The 21637-nt window shown below is 39.5% G+C and overlaps 1 protein-coding gene across 4 annotated transcripts in view; it reads right to left on the bottom strand.

Annotated features, from left to right (window-relative positions):
• Positions 1–21637, bottom strand: part of ctbp2a (C-terminal binding protein 2a) — a 146072-nt gene that overhangs the window by 111643 nt on the left and 12792 nt on the right. The window contains exon 1 of one of the 4 annotated variants that reach the window (XM_057847612.1): positions 1394–1446. The exons of the other annotated variants lie outside the window; for them this stretch is intronic. The gene's annotated coding sequence lies outside the window, so the exon portion shown is untranslated. Of the gene's footprint in view, positions 1–1393; positions 1447–21637 lie in introns of those variants that run through there. 4 annotated transcript variants of the gene reach the window in all.

Consider the following 21637-nt stretch of genomic DNA (forward strand, 5'->3'; position numbering starts at 1 on the left):
CTGTTCTGTAACTTAAAATAAACAGGAAGTGACCCATAAAATACCCCAAAATCAACACGGCGTAAATGAAAATCAACAGGCAAATGACCTTAAATGGCCCAAAATGACCTCATTGCCTGGTGTTGGCTGCCACTGACGCCCATAGGCGTTCAATCCGTTTGAAGTGGGAGGGTGGCAGCGAATGAACGTTCGTTCAGTTCATTCGCTGCCACCCTCCCAGTTCAAATGGATTGGACGTTTACTAGTGATAAACCCATTCCAATTCACGGCAGAAGCTTGTTTTTCTGTTTATTAGTTGTTTGTAGAATATCCTAGAAGGATTTCCTGACCAATGTATCGATAATCGTTGTATCGCCATATCGTCAGATCATCGTTATCGTGAGCTTTGTATCGCAAATCGTATCGTATTGTGAGGTAACAAGAGGTTCCCACTCCTAGCCTACGTGTTAAAATGTAGTGTGTCAAAGTGGGGAATTGTTCAGTGGTCAGATGAATGACGTTTCAAGTTTTTATGTAAAACTGTGATGCAAAGTATTCCGGACTAAATAGGACAAGGACAACCCTTTTTTTTTTTTTTTTTCAGAAGCCTGTATTCATTTCATGAGTGCATGTGGCATGGGCGGCTTACACATCAGGAAAGGCACCATCAATTTATAAAATGTATATTGAAGTTCTAGAACAACATATGCTCCCAACCAGACGTTGTCTCTTTCAGTGAAGACCTTTCATTTTTCAACATGATAATGCGAGACCACACACAGCTTTAATTACAAAACCATATCTGCGTAGGAAAAGAATCTGGGTATAGAAATTGCCAGCCTGCAGTCCATATCTTTCACCTTTAAAGAACATTCGGCGCATCATAAAGTGGATGGGGAGACAAAGAAGGCCAAGACAGTGGAACAATTTGGCCTTGTTCAGACTGGCAGCCAAAATCTAATATTTCTACTGCAGCCTGAACAGTTACAAAGCACAAAAATCCAATTTTTGCGAGATGGACGGGAAGCACGTACGTGAGGCAGTTTTGTATCTGATATGGATAACATGCATCTCAATCTGAACAGCTCAAATGGGATTTGACTGTCCATGATGTCACTCTCCGCGACGGAAAACTGAAAGCGGTAAAGAGTGTGAATTGAAGTGCAGAATGGTTGAAAAGAATGGAGCATGCTGAGGAAAACAGCAGTATATATAACAACAACAAAAGTGGGGCAGGACGAAACAAGTGCCCGCTTTAAGAATTATTAGACAGGATTCTTTGGGACAATTGTGCCCAGCGTTCGCCCACTGCTTGTGCTTGAAAACGCTGCACCAAAGTAATATCAGTGTTTATTAGCTAGGTAAACTGCCGTATACTGGCTTATATAATAGTATAGTAATGTTGGTTCCCTACCTTGTAGATACTTTCTCGCATGTTGCATGTTTGTTGACACTGTCGCAATTGTATGACGTCAAACACTACTCGTGCTAGATGACGCCTTCGTTGCCGCAGCAACCCGTCAGCTGGGTCAGTAATGTTGCTTAGTCTGAACTAGGCATGTGCCGGTATGATATTTTGACAGTACGATAACCGTGGGCAAAAATACCGCGGTTTCACGGTATTGCAATTATAGCTCCAAAATGTGTTATTTTGTGATGTATGGGTTAAAAAAAAAAAAAAAAAAATTCCCATTGAATAGGATTTTTTTTTTTTTTTCCAGAACATAGTTGCAAATTGGAACATGAATATATTGTTAAAATAAATTATCAATAAAAAAAATTAAAAAATATTTTAGATAAAATTAAAATAAATTTAACTTTTAGACTATACCCACAGCCACAGCTCAAGTTGCTCAAGATTAGAGCAAGAACAAAATAATTTCTATAAAAAAGTAAAAACACTTCTGAATAATTTTTTTTTAAATTCTACTGCGTGACTTTTTTTTGGAGGGTGGAAAAGCTCAAGTGAAGTTTCGCCATTTTCAGCCACTGTGTCAGCTTTAGTCTACATGATGTTATGCCTATGTGTTAAAAAACATAAAGAATTCATAAGTTAATAAATTAGTTAAAAATGTATAAGTTAGTTTAAAGTGTAAATATTGTTGTGGAAAGGTTTCATCAAAACAAACAAACAAAACAAAAAAAACATTGGGAGTGAGACCTCTCCTTGATCCAGCGAACGTGGATTTCTGCTTCGGGCAAGAGCATCTTTCGCAATTAGCGATCTTTGATGCTATCCCCTTTTCCCCTTCATTCAAGCGAATCAAGCTTGTTTTCTCACTCTGCGGCTGTAACACTCGACGAAGTTGCTCTCCCAGCTAAGCCTAGGCTAAAATTCGTCTTTGTAAGCTTTTAGTTAGTTTGTATATTAAATTTGAAAGGAAAATGTGTGTTTTGTTTTTGGCGAACTTTTTCATGGTGCTAATCTGTTGAAGCTACTCACACATGGAAAAATACAATTGTACAACGTTTTAAATGTATTCATTTTGTATATTCCACTTACCACGATTTGAGAGCTCAATAAATTGAAGAAAAGTACGCCTTATGTTCGGATTATTTGTTTTTGGGTTCACTGGCTGTCTAGCCGATAGCGTCACTTTCACACACAGCAACAAACGGGAGGGGGTGAGCGCTGCCGCGCCAAGCCACTTCTGGCTGCTTTTTTGACACATGAAAAACAGCGAATACCATACTACGGTCTGACGGAAAATTTCAGTGGTTTTGAAACCGCGACGTTTTCACAACACGGTAAACCGTGAAACCGGTAACCGGCACATGCCTAGTCTGAACAGGCCCAGATTCCAATTTGGACACTTGCTAAAAAAGTGTGAACAGCAAGCCCTAAAAATCTGATTTGAGGACAAAACAGTTTGGAGTCATATTTCTACGGTCTGAACGCAGCCTTAGAGGCCTGTATTAGACAAGAGACAGCATTCCTACTTCTAAACTTGAGAAACCTGTCTTCCAGGTCCCCAGATGTTTGCAGGGCTACTGTTGCGGGAAGAGGGGATGCCTCACAGTGGTGAAATTGGCATTGTCCCAACTTTTCTGAGATTTGTAGACAATATAGAATTTAAAATAATATTTTATTCCCTTAAAATTATACTTTTATTTTTCAAAGTTTAAACTTATGATCTTAAATCTATGTTCTATTCTGAATAAAATATTTAAAAATTGACACTTTAACATAATTGCATTTAGTTTTATTCAAAATTTGTCAGCGATTAAGACATTCTGAATTTTGTAATTCTGCTTATTTACATAACAACAAAGCCCTGGCCAGACTGTACTATAATGTCAAAGACGAAAGTTAACAGAGCTCTATTGAGTATTTTTAAATCCACATGGCAGGCCACTTAAAAATTGGAGTTTGAATATTGTATAGTCCTTTATCCTTTAGGTATTTTAAAGACCCAGTTGTGTACTTCTAAAACAGATCTATCTTGGGCCTTTTACACTATTCTTAATTTAACAATGGGATCTAATCACATAATGATGGGATACATTAGAGCAGTAGTAAGCCAGAGACAAAATCCATGCCATCCCATCACTATATTTGTACTTGAGCAAATCCTATTAAAATGACTAATTAAAATATTATCCATGAGTAAGCTGCAAAGCAAAAGAAAGCGAGCACAACTTAACGAATTAAAACTTTATTTTGTTTTCCCCAGACGACAATGAGTGGAAGGCTTCTCCCGGGATCGGTGGAACATTAACCCACCCAAATCCTTTTTGTTCAGGATCAGGGATCAAACATCTTCAAACGTCTGCAAAATCAAATGCGTCTTTGTGCGAACACGCTGACGAGCCGAAAACGCCGACCATCCCGCTGTGATGGTAATGAGAATCAAAGAGTGAAGCCTACCGCTAATATGCATATTCATAACACAGTCAGCTAAGGTGTTAAAACATCATCAAATAAAAGCATTGGGCTGTCAACCTACTTTGCCAACAACAATCAAAAGATAATTGGGCTGTTTAATATCATGCTGTTGGTGATGAGTGATGGAAAATGTTTACACATCGTCGTGAACTGTAAAATGTTTGCTCCCCCAACATCATTTCAATCAACTGTGGGCTTAACAGTGTAGTTCAGGAGTCAAACACTTACATGGACATCTGCCAGCTTTCTTTGTTGGACGCGTGCCAATGCTTATGCAAAGCAAAAAGACACTTAGACTGCATAAAAAAAGACAATTGTGAAGGGAGATTGACGCTGACCGTGAGGATGAACTGGTGGCATTTAAAGAGCAGAGTTACTGTGGTTGAATTTAAAGAGTGTCTTTAGGCAACTGTGGTGTTGTTCATTCACTGCCAGTTCTCCTGGTTCAAATGAATTGGACGTCTATCACTGTCGATTAGGGGTGTGACAAAATATCGAAATGGTGATATATCATGATACTTTGTATCACAAAAGTTTATCAATATGCTCCTGCCATGAATCGAGATATCGTTTTAAAAAGCTGTCAATGTCTAAAAAATAAAAAGGAACCAACAAGTTGCTACCAAAATCTTCCACCGTAATAGTGTCTCAGTTAACTCTAAGGCCGCATTGACGGTGCATGACTCCAAATCCATTTATACCCCTTTCCCACTGAAACTAGAGGGTCAACGCGCGTTTTTTCCAAGCCGATGCAACCCACTAGCAACTGGCATTTGGCACCTTTCCCATTGAAAAAAAAAGCCGTGTCTTTTTTTTTTTCCACCCTTCTAACCCCCCACCCCTCCTCGGCCGTACGTAAGGTTACGTGACGTCACCACGCTAAGATGTGCGTCGACAAATGCGACCGAATTCATTCGGTTCAAGGAAGTAAACAATGCAGAGCAAAATGGAAGCCTCCTTTCTGTTTGTGTTCTCTGTTTGCATGCTTTTTACTGCCCTCAAAATGGTCGAAATGCAGCAAAGGATCAACACTGCTTGTGCTGAGGCAACGTAGTCGACGTGAATTCTTCTTCTTCTACTAGCTTTGTTGTGAGCATCGACGTAAATACGGTTGTGGGGCGTGTTAAATGGGAGGCGACTGGCACGTTGTTATGACGCATCACGTAAGAGCCTACGTCACCACGTAGATTAGGGTGTTGACTGTGGACCCGGGGTTTTGCTTTCACACTGCATGGCGATCAGAGCCGAGATGATTTTAATTTAATGCGGGTCGCTTGGCGGGTTGATTGACATGGGTCGAGGCAGGTCGCTGCACCTTTCCCACTGCCACCAAAAGCCGATTGTTAGTGGGTTGACACGGGTTTTTTGGCCAGTGGGAAAGGAGTATTAGACTGGGAACGTTCGTTCATTCGAAATCAGAGCATTCACAGTCATTCTTTCCGATTTTCAGGGCATTTACTACTGGCGTCAACAATAATCGATGCGGCGATGCATCCCGATGCGGGCCATGGACAATGCGATTCGATGCGGGCAACAAGCCGAATCGATTCAGCACATATTAAAATATATAAGTCCGTTCAAAAATCTTCTGGTGATGCAATGGATTTGGTTTCCCCATTTGTATTATTATTCTCATGTTTACCTGTAGAGGGAGCTACTGTAAAAGCAATGCAGGAGGGACGAGGAACCCAAATCTGCTTCTTCACTGGAGTAACGTCACAGACATGCGCAATTGCGCAGTGGCAATCGAGAAAGCAGAGAGATAAGACATAACAACAATGGCTGAAGCGGAGAAAGAGGGAGCGCGAAAGATTATTGACGCACCAAAGACATTGAAAGCAGGCATATGGAGACATTTTGGCTTCTATGAGGTTGGTGGGAAACTTGACCAAACTTATGCGGTGTGTAAAAAATGAAAGGCTGCTACTGTGTGTAAAAAAAAAAAAAAAAGAAAGCCCTGGTCTCATTCAAAGCACTAATTAAATGCTGTGATGTTTTTTTTTTTATTTTTATATATATTACAATTTTCATTTGACTACAACCAGGAATGACACAAAAGCCTATAAAAAGTTGTTTAATGTCTGACCGCTTGTGTTGCCTCATGATTCACGAAAAATATGCTTTGCTTTAGCATTTTAATGCATCCCAGGCTTTAATGCATCGTGATGCCTGAACCGAATTGAATCGTGGCCCTCTGAATCGAATCGAATCGAATCGTGGCCCTCCGAATCGTAATCGAATCGAATCGTGAGGGCAGTGCCGATGCACACCTCTAGCATTTACAGGTCATTTCCTGTTGAGTTTGAGTCACTGCCTATTTATTTGGGTGATTCCCAGGTCACTTCCTGTTCTGTAACTCAAAATAACAGGAAGTGACCCGTAAAATACCCTAAATCAACAAGAAGCAACTACTGGTGCACGATAATTATCGGTCCGATAATTGGAATTATGACGTCATTCCAATAAATCCAATAACATTATTAATAGGACCGATAATATGTACTGTGCTGGCTTTACAGTTTACACACAAGTATGGGAAAGCAGTTGACCCTTTGCTGGGCACTGCTCCCACCTGCTGGTCAGAAAAATTCGCTGCATCTATTTTTTGTTACAGTAGTTTGGTTTACATTACAGGCTCATTCACATACACATTGCGGTGTAGCGGTAGCATTGACAATCGTGAATGATTTCTGTTACGTTTCCGCCTCGGAAATATATGTCTGCAGTTTGTTGTATATTGAGTATTGAATATGTGTATTTTTCTGTTGTACTTTCACAATATTAAGATGAGTGTCTTCCCATAAAAGCAAGAAAAGACCAAGCCTTGTGGTATATGGAAGTGCATTCATTTTTAGCTGGCTGTTGAGCATTGCAGAAGTGAAACGCACTGTTTTGTTCATGTCATTCTGAAAAATCTGGTGAGATCAAAGGCAAATCTATGTTGAATGCACCACAATTTTTTTTTTAAACGTCCAGGTGTTCAAAAACTCAGGTTATACATTTAAAAAATTATATGTTTATTATCGGTTATCGATATTGGTTTCGGCTTTGAAGAGCAGGAAGTTATCGATATCGGTATCGGTTTTAAAAAAGGTGTATCGTGCACCCCTAGAAGTAACTGAAAATCAACAGGTAATTGACCTAAAATAGCCCACAATTACCTCATTGCCTGGCATTGGCTGCCACTGACGGTCATAGACGCTCAATCCGTTTGAAGTGGGAGGGATGGCTGCCACCCTCCCAGTTCAAATGGATTGGACATCTACTAGTGATAAACTCATTCCAATTCACAGCAGAAGCTTGTTTTTCTGTTTATTAGTTGCTTGTAGAATATTCTACAATGATTTCCTGACCATTGTATCGATAATCATTGTATCGCCATATCGTCAGATCATCGTTATTGTGAGCTTTGTATCCCAAATCATATCGTATCGTGAGGTACCAAGAGGTTCCCACTCCTACTGTCAATGTCAGCCAATGAGTGAACATTTGTGCGTAACTTGTGATTTCAGCTCCAAATGCCATTTTTAATCAGAACCAAGATGGACTTAACTTTCATAAGTATCTTTTTGTATTACTTTTGAAGGACCTTTTCAAATAATGGGGGCCTATAAAAGCTTTGTAATGTTTATTCATGTGGTCACAGAGTCTGCGTGGCCACTTTCTCAGGGAATTAAAAGCAGGAGCGAAGCTGCTTGAACTGTAAGGGACGTGAAAATATTTTACGCTCACTTCTGATTGCCTCCACTATGTCCAAATGTCAGTATCGCCTGCTCGGTGCGTCCTAAGCTTCAAAAAAAGACTTTCCCTTTCTCTCCATCAGCAATGTGAGGCATAGTGAGTGACTGAAGCAATGCTCATGGAGCAAAAACAAATACACACAGGCTGGCTGGGCCTTGCTTCCACATCATCGACATCTCTTTCAGATTTCAAGATACCCTAAGCATCAGCAGGATGCATTCGCCTGACACAAGTACATGTCAGTCGCGCTGAAATAGACACTCATGCCGAGACAATGCGAGCCTTCCTCCTCCTCCTCTTCCTCCACCTCTTCATGCCACCTCTCTCCTGAGAGGCTCAGACAGGAGAGAGTGGGCAGGAAGGAAGGAACAAAACACATAATAACAATGCGGTGAATTAAACAATATGCATGCTGCAAATGCTTTTACTGGCCACCCACACAAACTCTAATTTGGCCTTGACAAAATACTCTTATATATTAGGGGTATGCCATCTTAGGCACCTTACGATTCGATTCGATTACGATTCAGAGGGCTATGATTCGATTCCTGACACGGTTATCACGATTATTGATACATCGTACATTAATAATTAATATAGCAGACAAACAAATTTTTGTCCATTATTTATTTCAAATATCCAAATGATTCAACAGGAACGATGGAAACATGCCCATACAACAAAAACCTGCGCTTAAGCTGCTTTTTTATTTATCTATTTATTAAGGGTGTAACGGTACATGTATTTGTATTGAACCGTTTCGGTACGTGGTCCTCGGTTGGGTACGGGGGCGTACCGAACGAGTTTCTGACGTAATGTAAAGTGCTGTCAAATTTAGCGCGTTAACAGGCGGTAATTAATTTTTTGAATTAATCACGTTAAAATATTTGACGCATTTAACACAAGCGCGGAATGCCCGCTCATGCTTCCCATAATCCCACTGTTACGTCCCACGGACGGCTGCTAAGGGCGTAACATAAAACGAGCCACGCACACAAGTTGAAAGTGGACACAAATTTATTCACACAAGTCAAACTCGCAATGAACAAAATATACAAAATGCGCAAGAAGCTGGCTTCAGCGTAAGCCCAGGCAAAAACAACAAACAAAATGAAACTACACTTGAACCCCACCCGCTAAGTAAACCCTGATCATAAAAAAAGAAAAAACAATACAGCCGCTACCCTGGCTTCTACACTAAACAAAACGGGTTGAACGAAAACGGCAGTTTACCTCTACTGCTGCGGTCGGTGCTCTTATTTACAGTGGTGAACAAAAACGATCCAGTAACGAATGAACACAAAATACCTCCCCGAAAAAGCGGGAGTGTAACAAAATAGCGATCAAATGCACAGGTGAATGAATGGCGAGCAAACAGCTGGCGAGGAGGTACGCGGCACGTATGCTGTCAAATGCAAAGTTGCGAACTCTGAGTGTTGACTGTAAAATGACGAGCGGTCAGATGACTTTTGTTAACGCTGCCTTTATTTGGTTAACAAGACTCAGGCACAATACAACACACATGCGGGTATGCAAGCTCAAACAACGGCTTAATAGTATTACCCAGTGCCGTATTACCGTGTATCGGATTAGCTGCCATAAAGCAAGTGTCGTTATTGCTGCAAATGTAAACAAAGCGCTGCATAATGGATACATGTCAGACAGTGGCTAGTTCGGGTGGCCCGTCAGCAGCGGTGACGTGACTGACGTCGTCTCCCCGACCGGCGTCAATCAGACTACGCCACGTTGAGAGGAGAAGCAGCCAGCTGGTGGACACAGCGATCAGATGAATGATAGTCTCAAAAAAAGATAACAATTAAACGGCCAGGGCCGTCGCACCACTCAGAAGTGCAGTGAGCAGCGTGGGTAACGGTTAAATGTTAACATGGAAGATGGTTGGCCCTCTAGGTGGGGAATTCAAATGAAAAAAGAATATAGATGGAACAACTCTTCACTTCAGTGTTGCAACTGTTCAGTTTTGCACATCATATATTTATTTTAAAGAAAAAGTCTTAGCCAAAGTTATTTTTATTTTGTTTTTCAAAATATCTACATTTCAGAATATTGCATTTTCTATTTTTGAGCAGAATTCTAGCTTTGTGTAGGCTAATGTTCCTATTGTCGAAAGCGCAAAAGTGTGTAATAAACAACTAGCACATTTATATTTTGCATTTTGTTTTCTTACTGTACCGAAAATGAACCGAACCATGACCTCAAAACCGAGGTACGTACCGGACCAAGATTTTTGTGTACCGTTACACCCCTACTATTTATTTATTTTTACAAGAAAGTGCAAAAACATTAAACATTTTAAAGATAGTACTTATTTCACTCAACAATACAATAAAATTTACACAGGTGGAATGAACTCCATGTTTTCTGGAAACAAAGTGTCTTCTTTTAACCAATATACTTTGTTTTCACAGATTTCTGTACTATTTCACATGTTTGTAGTGTTACCGCTGTACTTAATCATGGTTTTACACGTTCTGCATATGAAATACACGTTAGCGAATTTGCCAATTAGCTTAGCGCTCGGCGCTAACAATTAACAACTCAAAAACAACAACAATAAAGGCTAAACAATACAAGAGGGTTTGTGTACTCACCTCTTGTAGACGCACACGGGTCTTAGCAATACACTCAGGACATTTTTCAATTGACATGACTTGAAACTACAGCTGGACATTTGAAAGACGAGGAGCAACGAACTATCTCTCTTCCCCTCTTGCTCTAAAAAATAACGTGCGCACTGCCTTTCTCATTCACAAATTTATTTTCCAGTCTTTTGAAAAACAGTAAATCTCTCACTCAGATACAGGCAGCATCCATTATAATGTGTGTGCGTCCGTTAAAGGTTTTCGGGCGGCAGACGTGTCTTGAATTTCATTCCGCTGTGAGCGGCTGTCAAAGTTATGAGGGAAAATCATCGTTTTTGAGCCTTTATGAATCGTAATCAAATCGTCACGTGTCAAATCGCGATGCATGTAATAATCGATTTTTTTGGAACTCCTCTAGTATATATAGTAGATAAAACTCAACAAAACAATTGTATATCACAGCATAGTTTCTCTCTTTGAATTGTAATGTTAAGTATTGCACCAAAACAAGATTGAATGCTACAAGTTAAAAGTTATACCTGAAGAAGAGTCACTCCTCACTATACAAAAAACTCAGATGAAACATTCAACCTATTATTTAGTCTCTGTGCGTCCTCCAGTCGGAAACATACTTCTATGAGTATATTATGAGCAGTCAGCATGAACAGATTCCTCAAATGCTTCACTCCTCAGTGAGAGAGCTGCATTCAGGTGGAGTGTCCCTTCAATTTCATCTCGTCCGCCACCGGCCTCAATGTTAATGCAAGCCATTAGCAGCACTTTGGAGGGAAATGGCTCGTCGTTAACGAGGAGCACGTGGGAGCTTATTAAGTGGTTGGAGCAAACTCCAACTGTCATAAATACCAGGAAGAGTAAATATCCACACCCCATCACGACCAGTCATAGTCAGTTAATAATGTGCAAAAATGCCCATTTACGACGCCATCATTAGTTGCTGTTGGACTAATAATGATAAAAAATCTGGAGCCTTTACCGGGGCAATTACGCTACAGTGATTCTAAATGAAAACGGATAACTGCCAGTGTCTTGGATGCAAATTTGGGTAAATGGCTCTCAAAGGGACATTGAAAACGACAGTTATTGCTTTTGTGTAATGCTGCATTCCAGAAAGCTGAGAAGTAGGACATTTTTGACCTTTGATGGATAAAAGTAGACAGTGGTGGTGTCTGTGAATGTGAAACGTGAATACAAATATCAATAATACTACAACAGTTTTAGTGGTCATACGAATCACGAATATCACGAATTGTGATTTTCAGTACATTGACTACAATGTAAACTTTAATGCCGAATGACATATATTTGCAGGTACATGAAAATCCCAATTATTTTCTCCCGAACCCGATTTTCCGATATCAATTTCTTGTCAAAATTAAAATAATGACAAATAAAGTATTCTGAATGTCTTCTATTTAATTTTTTTGAGTGAATTTAACTTGTTAATAAGCATGTGCCGGTTACGGGTTTCAATGTTTACCACGATATGAAAACGTCACGGTTTCAAAACCACTAAAATTTTCCGTCATACCGTAGTGCGGTATTCGCTATTTTTTATGTCCCAAAAATGCAGCCAGAAGTGACTTGGAGCAGCAGTGCTCACACCTCCCCCTCTGGTTGATGTTGTGTCAGTCAGTGACGCAATTCTGTCTGCTGTAGAAAAGAGTTGACACAGTGCCTGAAAGTGGTGAAAATTCCCTTGAGCCCCCCACCCCCCTCGAAAAAAACAAAAAAACAAACCCCAAGGTCGCTCATATTTCGGCTACAGAAAAGAAACAGACAGCCGCGGCTTAGAGGAGGAAGGACAGCTGACGTGCAAGACATACACATGCAAGACAAGGGGGGCAACACCTGCAACATGATTTGAAATTTACGTGACCATCATCAGTCACTTTACACAAAATTTAATGTAAGTAAACGCTGTCGTGAACGTTTCCCACTAGCTACGGGAGTTCACGGTGTTAACACTAGAAAACCCAACATTTTTTTAGCCTACTGGAAAGCCCAGAAGGGGATCAGATGATCCCCACAACTCTGGGTATCCACAATTAGCATCTGTATATGTGCAAATGAGTGTGTCATTGTCTCTCAAATAGGCCACTCAAGCACACAAGCAAACAACCTTACTCTAACCCACAAGGGTTGGTCAGTTTACACTGACTCTTGCCATGATAGTTTCAGTTATTATTTCAGAGTTTTATTTTTGAATATGGTTTTATTTTATTCATTCACTGCTCTGCCCATTTTTTCTTCTTCTCCTATAGCACACAAAGGCAACTTTATGTATAAATTACTGCAATGAAATAAACACACGCACAGACCATTGCAACGTGTATAAAGTTATAATGAATGAAATAATCAATACATTTGTGACGACAAAAAAATCTCAAATGTTTTGGTCTCACAACCCAACCCAAGTGTGATCAGCTCTGCCATGTGGCTTTCTGAATGCAAAGTGCTAACTACGTCAAGGGGCGGGGGATGTGCTTATCTTGATGACCGAGCTCGTGTGAGCGAACGACAGTCGACTGGCGGGGTGGATTTGAACAGGAGCAGGAAATTATGGTGGCTGAGAGGTGTCAGGCGAAATGCAAAGTCAACACTTTGCAAATAAAAAAAAGCATGAACCCCAATTGCAAACGCTTTGCAAAAGAAAAAAAGCATGAGGGCAAACCGCCACAACACGATCCCCAGTTCCTAAAGCGCGATTGCAAATTGGCAAAAGCACGAACCCTAATTGCCACAACACAACAGCAAATGGTTCGCAGCACGAATGGCTCAGAAGGCAAATGCAAAGACACAGCAGCAAAAATCCCGCAACAGAACAGCAAAATCCCACAACACGACGGCAAGAGGAGGACCTGGAAGTACAAAAAAATTAAGATTAAAAAAAAAAAAAAAAAAAAAAGGACGACATATTGTATATTGCTGTATGTGCTATCTGACCATCTCTACAGACCTCTGTGAAGTTGGCCCCCTCCCCCCCATCAGACATATTTATATAAAAATGATGTCAATCGTTTGTACTGTAAAAGCTTTGTTAGTGCTGCTTTCGTTCTAGAGATATTTACAATTCTTTTTGGGTAAATCTGAGGTCAGCTAGCCCCCCATTTCAATTCAGAATTGTGTCTGTCATTTGTGCTAGTTTGTGCTGCAACGGTTTTGTAGATCAGTATTATGCTTTTATTGAGATATTAATTTTAAGTGGTGACATCACTCGTAGCTTTTCCGTAGCTTAGCTCCCGTGGCTAATAGAGCATGCCAACTCTCTCAATAACAGAGGTGTGTCCTAACAACTAACACGAACATAGCACAAACGAATGGCAGCACTTCAGGACCATTTTGCAGTAAATGGGGGGCTTAGAGTGACGTCATCACTCAAAATTAATATCTAAAGCCCCCCAATTTACTGCGAAACGGACCCGAATTTGTTTGTGTTATGATCGTGCTTGTTAGGTAGGTAGCTAGGACACCCCTCTGTTATTGGGAGTTGGTATGCTGCATTAGCCGCGGGAGCTAAGCTAAGGAAAAGCTACGAGTGACGTAACCACTCGAAATTAATATCTGAATAAAAGCATAATACTGATCTACAAAACCATTGCAGCACAAATGATTGACACAATTGTTAATTGAAATGGGGGGCTAGCTGACCTCAAATTTACCTATATAAGAATTGTAAGTATCTCTACAACGAAAGCAGCTCAAACAAAACTTTTACAGCACAAACGATTGACATCATTTCTATATAAATTTGCGTCTGATGGGGGGGGGGGGGGGGGGGGACTTCACAGAGGTCCGTACAGATAGTCACAAAGCACATATAGCAATATAAAAAGTGTCATCCTTTTTTTTTTTTTTAACTTCCGGTCATCCTTTTGCCGAGTCCTTGCTGAGTGAGGCTGCTTTCTCTTTCGCTACTACTACTAGTCAGGCTACTTTCAGACACTTTATTTCTTACTTGCCTACTGTAGGTTGATAAATTTGTAGGTAGATTTGTTTATTTCTTGGTCAAGCCAAAAAAAAGTTCTTTCAATCAAAATATATATTTTCAATCGAGAAAAAAAAGTCACTTGAATGAAAGCAAAATGTGTTTGAACAAGTCAGGCTGCTGTTTCTTTACTTGCAACCAGCCCTTAGCTGTGGAAGGGGGTTGGGCGTCAGGCTACTCTCAGACACTTTTTACTTGACAATAAACTGCTAAACTTCTGAGGATATTTTGACAGTATTTTAATACTTCTAATTTATTCGGATGTATTTGTTTGAATACCCTCTACATGTTAAAAAACAATTTTGAAAAGATCAGTTAACAATTTACTGTGGATATACATTGATATACATAGATATTCAGAAATACTACAACAAAGCACACCAAGCAACAGTGGTAACAAGAAAAACACCTAACATGAAATGGCTGGAAAAAAATATGCAAAACTAGTACATACCACTCTTGGTTCAGAAACAAGCTATCATTCAGGCAACTTTTGCATTCAAACACAGTTTGCTTTCATTCAAGTGACTTATTTTCTATTGAAAATATATATTTTGATTGAAAGAACTTTTTTTGGCTTGACCAAGAAATAAACAAATCTACCTACAAATTTATCAACCTACAGTAGGCAAGTAAGAAATAAGTGTCTGAAAGTAGCCTGACTAGTAGTAGTAGCGAAAGAGAAAGCAGCCTCACTCAGCAAGGTTTCGCCCTACCCCCCCTCAGGTAAAGTAGCCTGACTGAGCCTGTTTCGCCCATCCCCCTCCTCAGCTAAAGTAGCCTGACTGAGCCTGTTTCGCCCCAACCCCCTCTTCAGCTAAAATAGCCTGACTATCAGACACTTATTTCTTACTTGACACTAAACTGCTAAACTTCTGAGAATATTTTGATAACAGTATTTTAATAATTCTAATTCATTCGGATGTATTTGTTTGAATACCCTCTACATGTTAAAAAAAACATTTTTGAAAAGATCAGTTATCAATTTACTGTGGATATACATTTATATTCATAGATATTTAGAAATACTACAACTAAGCACACCAAGCAACAGTGGTAACAAGAAAAACACCTCACATGAAATGGCTGGGAAAAAAATATGCAAAACTAGTAAATACCACTCTTGGTTCAGAAACAAGCTATCATTCAGGCAACTTTTGCATTCAAACACATTTTGCTTTCATTCAAGTGACTTTTATTTTCTAGTGAAAATATATACTTTGATTGAAGGAACCTTTTTTTGGGATTAACTAAGACATACACAAATCTACCTACAAATTTATCAACCTGCAGTAGGCAAGTAAGAAGTGTCTGACAGTAGCCTGACTAATGGTAGTAGCGAAAGAGAAAGCAGCCTCACTCAGCAAGGTTTTGCCCAACCCCCCCTCAGGTAAAGTAGCCTGACTGAGCCTGTTTCGCCCCAACCCCCTCTTCAGCTAAAGTAGCCTATCAGACACTTATTTCTTACTTGACATTAAACTGCTAAACTTCTGAGAATATTTTGATAAAAGTATTTTAATAATTCTAATTCATTCGGATGTATTTGTTTGAATACCCTCTACATGTTAAAAAAACATTTTTGAAAAGATTAGTTAACAATTTGCTGTGGATATACATTGATATACATAGATATTCAGAAATACTACAACTAAGCACACCAAGCAACAGTGGTAACAAGAAAAGCACCTCACATGAAATGGCTGGGAAGAAAATATGCAAGACTAGTAAATACCACTCTTGGTTCAGAAACAAACTATCATTCAGGTTTCATACAATGGTGTAAATATTACATTGAATTTGAAACCATATTTGAATTTGAAACAAAACTAAATTAAACTGAACTAGTGCTCCACATCTGTGTGCATGTGTTGTGGACCCTTCTGTTTGTTACAAGTGTTTGTTTTGTTTGCTTTGCTTAAATTCAATGAAACAAGCTTGATACATCCAAATAATACTCTAACAGCTGATGACCAGTATTATCTACTCTCAATGTGTTTTCTTCAGTCAGAAAAGTGATAGTTAAAAAAAATTAATCACGATAAAAAGTGCACTATTTAGGGGTGTACTAAATAAAAAATCGACACCACTTATTGTAATGCTTGTTCATTGTGTTTCTTCATTTGTAATGTTTGTTTTGTTTTTCAGTTTTGCTAAACGCACAAGTGCACTTAGTGCACTTTTTATCGTCGCTTTTGGTTACGTAACAACTGTTCGAACGGACTTATGATGTACGCGAGTGTAAAGAGGTGTCCCAATTCTTAGGGTGATGTTTCAAGCCCTACACCTTACCCCTACTCCTTACCCCTACCCCTTATTGCTTCGTTTGAAGGGCCAAGGGGTGGGCCGAGGGGTGGGCCGAGGGGTAGAAATGAGATGGGCTCGGCTTGGGGGCGGATCCCAGGGTGTCCCAAAATGGGACACCCTTGGTAGTTTTAGGAAGCACCAAAACCCCTGGTGGTTCTAGTGTAAAGCAACATAGGATAACAATGACAAAACAAACCAAATTTAATTTCTGAAAGATTTATTTGTTCCCATGACACACAGTCCACCAGCAAAAACGAGGCGCTGCCAAATAAAGAAGTGTACGGGGAGAAAAAAATGTCTCATGTCTGTCAGAAATGTGGCCGATTGACTTGTGGCTCATGCTGTACGCCTTACCCAGTGATGTGTCAGGATTGTATACAGTTTTTTGTTTTGCTCTAAATAAATCTTTCAGAGATTGAAATTCGGTTATTTTGTCTTTGTTATCCTACATTGGTTTAGGCTTAGAGTCTACATTATAAGCCTGCTGGAAATGGATTCAAGATGAAAAAAAGAAAAAAAAAAAAGGATTGCTAAAATATAGTTCAATATACTATGAAAGTCAACCTGTTCAGCTACACATCCACATTAGGTCTGTGGCATATTTACTGTAGCTAAATGCTTCATTCCCACATACATACACATTTGCTTTTTTTTTCTTTCTCTTTCTCTATGTAGAGATAGAAAAACACTCCGGTTTCCTCCCACATTCCTAAGACGTGCATGCTAGGCTGATTGATCATTCCAAATTGTCCTTAGGCGTGAGTACCAACGACCACCATCAACGACCACAATAGATGTGCAAATTAGGATCAGATGATCCCTCTCTGGGCACAAAAGGTATATTCATCAACTGATCCCTCCTTGGGTTTTCTAGTGTTAAGTGTGTCGAGTGATGGTAAAACAAATACTATAAAGTAAGATTGTGAACAAGGCTCATAATGTAGTTATTTAGCATGCCAAGACAGCTAACTAGTTTCCTCTCACCTCAGTGCTCCAAACTTAACCAAGAAAAGGTGCACACGCTCACATTCCTGCATCATATCTTGAACATAGAGAGAAATATGTAGAAAATGAGCAAGTCTCTAAAACTGTTGTGGTGGAGCTTTAAAGTCCGTGAAGTGCCTGCAATATAGTATATGCAATATATATTTTTAATTTTATTTAGAAGTGTTTTTACTTTTTAATGGCAAATAATTATTTTTGTTCTTGCTCTAATCTTGAACAACTTGAGCTGTGGCTGTGGGTATGTCTATAATTTCTATATATTTTAATTATATTTAAAATATTTCAGTTAATTCTTTTGTTCATTTATTTTTTCATTTTAACATTATATTCTTATTCCAATTTGCAAATATGTTGTGAAAAATTTAAAAAACATGTTCAATCGGAATTTTTTTTTTTAAACACATACATCGTAAATAACACATTTTAGAGCTATAATTGCAAAACCATGATACCACGGTATTTTGGCTTAAAGGTTATCATACTGTAGAAATCTTATACCGGCACATGCCTACTTGTTAATAGACACAGAACGATCCCTTGGGATTAAGAGCATTTTATTTCTATAAGACTCCAGCTCTATTCTTAATTAGAGCAATAATGAAAGAATAAATTGCATATACCAGTTGAAACAAAATCCAACATGAGAAAAAGGTAGTCAGGCAGTCTGTAAACCAAATACTGTAATTTTCGGACTATTAGCCGCTACTTTTTTCCTTCATTTTGAATCCTGCAGTTTATAGTCCAGTGCAGCTTATTTGTTGATTTATTTGGGTTAACGGGTAACACTTTATCCGACAGCGGCGTCATAAGACCGTCATAATTATGACATGACACTATCATGGGCAACAATGAATGCTTATGACGGTTGTCATTTAGTGTCATCTGGCAAATTATATCACTAACTCCATTTACGTCCAGCTGGGATCTTTTACATCCATTCAAAAGTAAGATAATTTGCCGAATGAGGCAAAATGACATCAGTCATAACCATTCATTAATGCTCATGGCAGTGTCATGTCATAGTTATAATGGTCTTATAACAGTGTTATGGCCCCACTGTCAAATAAAGTGTTACCAATTACCATAACTAGCAACTGATAAAACGACTGGAACAGTAACTGAAGATTTAATTAGCACAGAACGTGAATTTTGATTATTTAAATTTGTAGCGCTGCAATGCATGTTAGGAGGCATGTTGGTTGACAACAGTGTTGACAGCAAGTGGCAGCAGAGGTTTACTTTCTCCCCCAGGGGAGCAATGATGGTCAAATGAAGCTTCTTAAAGCAATGATGCTTTGCAGCCAATTGGTTCAAAGCTTCGTGGTGGTTCATTTGGCCTTATGGCAGTCGTATCATGCCAGTGTCAAATAAAGTGTTACCGGTTAATATCTTTTGGTGTAAATATCCCATAATACAGTGAGGACAGCTGTGGCTTATAGTGCAGTGCGGCTTATCTTTGAACAGATATCGTCTTCGTGTCAAATTTGGTGGGGAGCGACTTATAGACAGGTGCGCCTTATAGTGCGAAAATTACGGTAGTCTGTCAGCAAGTCAGTCTGCCAACCATCTAGCCAGCCAGTCAGTCAGGTGAAGTAGGTAGGCAGCCAGGCTCAGGGTGATAGCTGTCACATTTCTCTCTAGCCTTACTTCCATAAATCAATGATCCTTGCAAAACTGTCACTCAATAATAACAATACAGTGGAAATCGCCTTGTCTAAACAAACACAAATATGCACAAATGATCCCTTAGGTTGATGAGCACCTCATCTTTACAAAAGACGTCAGGTCAAACACATTAATGGGCCAATTAACAAAGTGCATATAGATTCAATTTTCAAATGTAGACGTACGCATTTTACCAAATTGTTATTGTATTAAAACAAAACATAACATGGCATGATTTTAGTTACTGTAATCTAGTGAGGCAATCTTGACAGGAAAACGAGACAGTGGGGCGGACACACAGAGCGAGACAGACACAAACACAAGTACACGCATATACTTTCAAACTTGTGGTATAGTGCAATATACACTCAGCCAGACATGGCGCTATATTACTGACTGTCATTGTGTCTAACATAAAAGAGTGCAGATGAAGTAAATGAGAAAGTGTTGAACGTTTTATTTGACAATCCACTGTAATACTTCTACATACAGGTACAGAACAATACTTTAAGTACATCATGAGATACTGTAATACACTGTCACTTACTCATGGTGTTATCCAATTTGTGTAAAGTTGGCTGGACAAAAGTAGCAGAATCGCCAGTACCCATGGCTGTTGTTCTTGTTAAGACGGCGCGCTCTCGTGGGAGGAAGCAGAAATGAGGAAACTACAGTAGCTTAGATAAACCAAAATGATGTGGTTTTGAAAATCGAACGTACCGGTTTGAATGTTTTTAACATCGTTTTAACCAGAAAAGTCAGTTTCGGTTCAAAATTGATTAATCGACAGTCGTAGTAGACACAATTTGACAATTCGGCCAAATATGAGCATTTTAACTTCTGATCAAACTAACAAAAATGTGAAATTATAAGACTTAAAGGTTATTTTGATTGTGAGAAATTTTTCTAAAGTGTATGAAAATATCAAATGTTTTTGATCGTTATTTGTGCAGACATCACTACCTTTGAACAAGTCATTATTGTATTATTGCGAAATAAAATGGAAAGCGAGCCATTTAGTACATTTGCTGCCAATGACGCGAACAGACAATCAATGCCGACCCTTCCGGTGCATCGAACACCAGAAGCTCATGCTGGTCCAAGACACAAATAAGAGTTGGCACCTGCAACATAACCAGCAACCAGATACACTAAAAGCTTTGCTACTAATTTTTCACTATGGATTTCATTTCATGGAATTCTTGAGTAGGGCAAACTAAAGCTGTCGACAAAACGGCTTCACTTAGGTAAAATGAATACTTTCCTTTGAACATTTTGGATCATTCCCACCGACAGAGACTGTCGGCGCCCACACAGACGACAGGATCACAGCATCCACTGTCTTTTATCACTGAGGAGAATCAAACACCTGCTGCTGGCCACATCCAACCCGCCCAAACTTCAGAGTGAGGAAAACGAGGGGGGGAAAAAAACAGCCGCTGAGCATTTGTGGAGCGCGCCAAATCCATTCAGCACACAAAAATGTTTGAAGTGTCTTACGCTTGAAATGTGAAGATATCACGGCAGCTCAAAGAGGTGTAAAAGTGTTCACAGTACAGCTATTGAGACGACAAAGCTCACAGTAAAATCCTCTTCTCACTGCTACAGTATTGAGAACATTGTTAAATGGTCCGTGTCACTTGGAACAGGCTTAACTGGATGAATGGCAGCAGTACTTGCAGTATTACAAATAAAAGCAAAGCCCCTTGCCAAGGCCAAACAATCCAAATTTGGATCAGAACCAGGACTCATGATTATGGTTATTGAAAAAGAGGTCTAATTTTACTGGGAATCCCTCTCTTTGGGTGTGAGGTGTAAAGCCGGCGACGCTATGGAGGTGCGACTCCGGCCAGAGAATCAGCGGATCAACAGTTCAGGATTTGATTTATTTGTTGTATTGTTTTATGTTGTGTTGCGGTTTTCTGCAAACACAGGACAACCATGTAACATGTCACTAATACAATATATAAACACATACTGTATAAACCTATAGCTAAATTAACAGGAAAACATTAAACATAATATAAATGAAATACACTGCTAATCATGCACAATAATGAGCATACCAACTGAGCAGGAAATTAACTTAACAATTTAGATAACTGAATTGGCAACAACAAACTATCAACCTTCAGAATGTAGCCAAAAGGGCCAACGATTAGCACCAGCGCTAAGCGGCTAGCGCGGCGGCTAGCGCTCGGAAGCTAGCGGTTAGCTCGTGGCGGCTAACAACGCAACGGACCACAAACAGGCAAATCATTTGCCAAAGGTGTTCAAACAATTCCAAAGTACAGTTCTACTCCAAACCCACCTTTTTCATCCACGCACAACACCCGGAAGGCAACAAACAGGACGGCAGATTTAGGAACGAACTGCACGCATTGAAAGGAGGAAAAAAAGAGTCACTCGCACGCGCCAATGAAGGGAGGAGAGAAAGTCACCCGTGCGCGC

Source organism: Corythoichthys intestinalis, chromosome 10, assembly GCF_030265065.1.
Source record: "Corythoichthys intestinalis isolate RoL2023-P3 chromosome 10, ASM3026506v1, whole genome shotgun sequence".
NCBI classification, from domain to species: Eukaryota; Metazoa; Chordata; class Actinopteri; order Syngnathiformes; family Syngnathidae; genus Corythoichthys; species Corythoichthys intestinalis.